The sequence below is a fragment of the Egretta garzetta genome, unplaced genomic scaffold, assembly GCF_000687185.1.
Source record: "Egretta garzetta isolate BGI_Z169 unplaced genomic scaffold, ASM68718v1 scaffold119, whole genome shotgun sequence".
Classification (NCBI taxonomy): Eukaryota; Metazoa; Chordata; class Aves; order Pelecaniformes; family Ardeidae; genus Egretta; species Egretta garzetta.
This window is the reverse complement of record NW_009260794.1, coordinates 262,691-266,047: the sequence shown is the minus strand read 5'-3', so window position 1 is coordinate 266,047 and position 3,357 is coordinate 262,691. Positions and strand designations below refer to the sequence as shown.

The window sequence follows — 3,357 nt, the reverse complement described above, 5'->3', positions numbered from 1 at the left end:
GATGAACTGGGTGATGGAGCTGCTGTTGGACATCTGCTGCCTCTGGGCATGGGTGACTCTGGAAGGAGGAGAGCACACTGACAAGTTTGGACAGTTTTTTCTAAGAAAATCTGTTCACATGATCTAAAAACACCCTTCTGCAAGCCCCACCTGTCCCACTACACACCAAAATGCAAATTGCCTCTCTCCTTTCTGGCAGGATCTGTGCTCATCGCCCTGGGTGGTGCTGCAGTTTGTGCTTCCTGAGTCTGCTGTGAGGAGCTCAAGGAGTCAGCCCTGCCCTGCAGCATTGGTCCCTGGGAAAGGGGGAGACAAGTTCTTGTATTTAAAGTAGAATAAACTATTCTAAATATAAACAGCTCCTGTAGTTACTGTATAGATCAGATATAACCCACCTGTAACAGAAGAGGTTTTCCACATCCTCCTGCATGATAATGCTGGGGAAGCATTTGGATGTCCTAAGGCCATTAGGACTGGGACAGAATGGGCTCATTCCCCAGCCCCACACCTTTCATTTCCCAGAGCCCCACAGGGCACGATGGGCTTAAAGAATTTTATCCCATGGAGACAGCTGCATGGCAGGAATTTTGCCTGAGCCGCAGCTAAAACCCCAACTGCAGAGAGTTTGAGGGGAAGAACAAGGGCAGCAGAGGCAGCGAAGGTGAAAGGGGATATGCCCCAGTGCTCCCGCCGAGGGAGAACAGGGAGAGACAGACAAGTCACCAGGTCCTTCTCCTTCTTGGAAGCTGTGCTGCCAAGGGAGCAACTCAGCCTGAGATGCCCCAGCCTTGAGGACAGATGCTGCACTCAGTGGGAGAGGAGCCTGGGAGCATTGCTAAGGGGCAGGAATCGACACTGATGGGTCTTCTGGTAGCAACTCCCTCTCACTCCCTTCCTGTCCTCTGCTGCCTAGAGCTGTGCCTGCCCGGAGCTCTTTCTCTGTCCCCACGTCTCCTCCCTGCCTCTGCTCACAGAGCCCATCCCACCCACTGAGAGCTCAGCTCTGCCCTGCAGACACCTCCTGGCAGCAGGGCACTGCCCCGGGACATCTCTGTGTGTGTGCAGATACCAATGAGGATGTCAGAGCAGCCCTGATGATGCTGGAAATGAGATGCTGGTGCTGCCTGCAAGCCAGTGAGTCTTGACATTCCTCTCTAAGTGAAAATGAATTGGAGTTTCAGCACCTTCTCCGTAAGTGAAAGATGAATTTCTGTCTTACACTCTCCATCCATCAGTCCAAGAGCAGAGGAGAGAAAGAACAGATTCCTTCCCTTTCAGGTAATCCCTGCCTTGATGTCCCTCTTGAGAAGTCCCTTTGGAAATGCCCTGGGGGTGAGCTGTGAGCAGCTGTTACCCATGGAGTGCCCTCTCAACAGCCGAAGGACCCTGCCTTGATCGGGGTCACTCCTTCCACCCACACCTTCTCCCTGCAGAACCCTGGGGAGCTCCCTGGGCAGGCTGAGTGCTGACCCTGGCAGGTGGCAGAGTCCCTGCCCCAGCACACAGTCCCCTGGGGTGCAGGGACCCTGCTGGGAAGGACAGCCCTGGGCACCCCTGCCTGCACACCCACCTTCACATACCTACAATCGATCCAGGGTGAATGGAGCTGTCTTGCCCAGTCCCTCTGATGGTGTGGAAGGAAATGTTCCTGTGGAGGATCTCATTGTCCTTCACAATGAATAAAGTGGGAGCATCATCCTGCCAGATCCTATCAGCTGTGGGATGTGCCAGCTTCAAGGGATCCCTCCAGGAGCACGAGATACATTGTCTTTCACCCAGAGACTTACCATGCAAAGGGCTGTGAAGATCTCTGCCCCAGTGAGCTCTCAGCATCCTCCCACCCCACACTGACTTTTACTTCTTTCCCACCTTCCCCCTCGGTGCCTGCAGGCAGTGCCCTCAGCCCTGCTGCGCTTTGCAGAGGAGCTGCTCCTGGGCAGAGCTGTCTCTCGGCAGCACTGCCCACTTGCCATCAGCTCCCTCCATCCCAGGAGCCCAGCCCAGCTCAGCAGCAGAGGACCAGCCCAAGGCAGCGCTTGCTCTGCTCCCTCCAGGCTCCCTCCAGGCTCCCTCCAGGTGTCCCTGGGGCTGCAGGAGAACCTGCTGGGACACAGGCTGAAGTCATCCCTGATGTTCCCTCCCTCAGCTGGGCAGAGACACTTCTTTACAGCAGTGTTATTATTCTTCTTAGAAAAATAATTGGAAATGAAAATAACTTTTCCTTTGTCCCATCGTTAAACTGGACTGAAGAAAGTTGACAAGGAAAGATATAAGTTCTCAATCTGGGAGGATGTGTTTCGTTGAGTTAATTTAGGCATCTCACCCTGGGTCTTTACACCTGGGTCTAGAAAGACATGCAGCTCTCTCTTGTCCATGCCATGTCTCTGCTCTGAAGCAAAGCCTTCGCACACATGGCATCATGGGTGTTTGGTACCAGGTTCCTTATGGCAAGTCAGAGCTGGCCTGGTTCCACAGCTGCAGGGCTTCAGCCCAAATGTGCAGCAATGCCCTCAGCCAGGGGCACAGGTGGGAAGAGCTGGAGCCATTCCTGAGGATCTCTGCATCTAAGGTTCTAATTTGCCTTCTGTGTAAATTCAAAATATGATATACAGCAAATGAAATTATTTATTTCATTATTAACAGGGCAAAATACATACAGTAAACAGGTGACATTTTAAAGAGCTCTGAGCAGGAAGGTATCCAAATGTTTTGTGGAGTGGCATTGTATTAATTTCCTTTCAAAAAGCTGGTTAGCTAGACTGTTGTGCGTTTTGTGCAAAGGCAAGTTCCAACTCAATATGCATTCTCTAAGATGGACCAGAGAGTCAATTAATTCAAAGGACCCACCTTCCTTTGCATGATGGTCATTCACAAGTTTCCAAAGGGTTTGGTTCTATGGCTATTTTCTACATAGAATCATAGAATCATAGAATGTTTTGGGTTGGAAGGGACCCCTAGAGGTCATCTAGTCCAACCCCCCTGCAGGAGCAGGGACACCGCTAACTAGATCAGGCTGCTCAGAGCCCCGTCCAACCTGGCCTGGAATGTTTCCAGGGATGGGGCCTCCACCACCTCTCTGGGCAACCTGTTCCAGTGTTTCACCACCCTCATTGTAAAGAACTTCTTCCTTATATCTAGTCTAAACCTACCCTGCTTCAGTTTAAAACCATTACCCCTTGTCTTGTCACAGCTGGCCCTACTAAAAAGATTTTCCCCATCTTTCCTATAGGCCCCCTTTAGGTACTGAAAGGCCGCAATCAGGTCTCCCCGCAGCCTTCTCTTCTCCAGGCTGAACAAGCCCAACCCCCTCAGCCTGTCCTCATAGGAGAGGTGCTCCAGCCCCCGGATCATTTTTGT

At 51.9% G+C, this 3,357-nt stretch overlaps 1 protein-coding gene across 1 annotated transcript in view; it reads right to left on the bottom strand.

The window, feature by feature from the left end:
* The window catches only part of LOC104133350 (olfactory receptor 14J1), a 16,309-nt gene that overhangs the window by 900 nt on the left and 12,052 nt on the right, over positions 1-3,357 (bottom strand). The window lies entirely within an intron of this gene.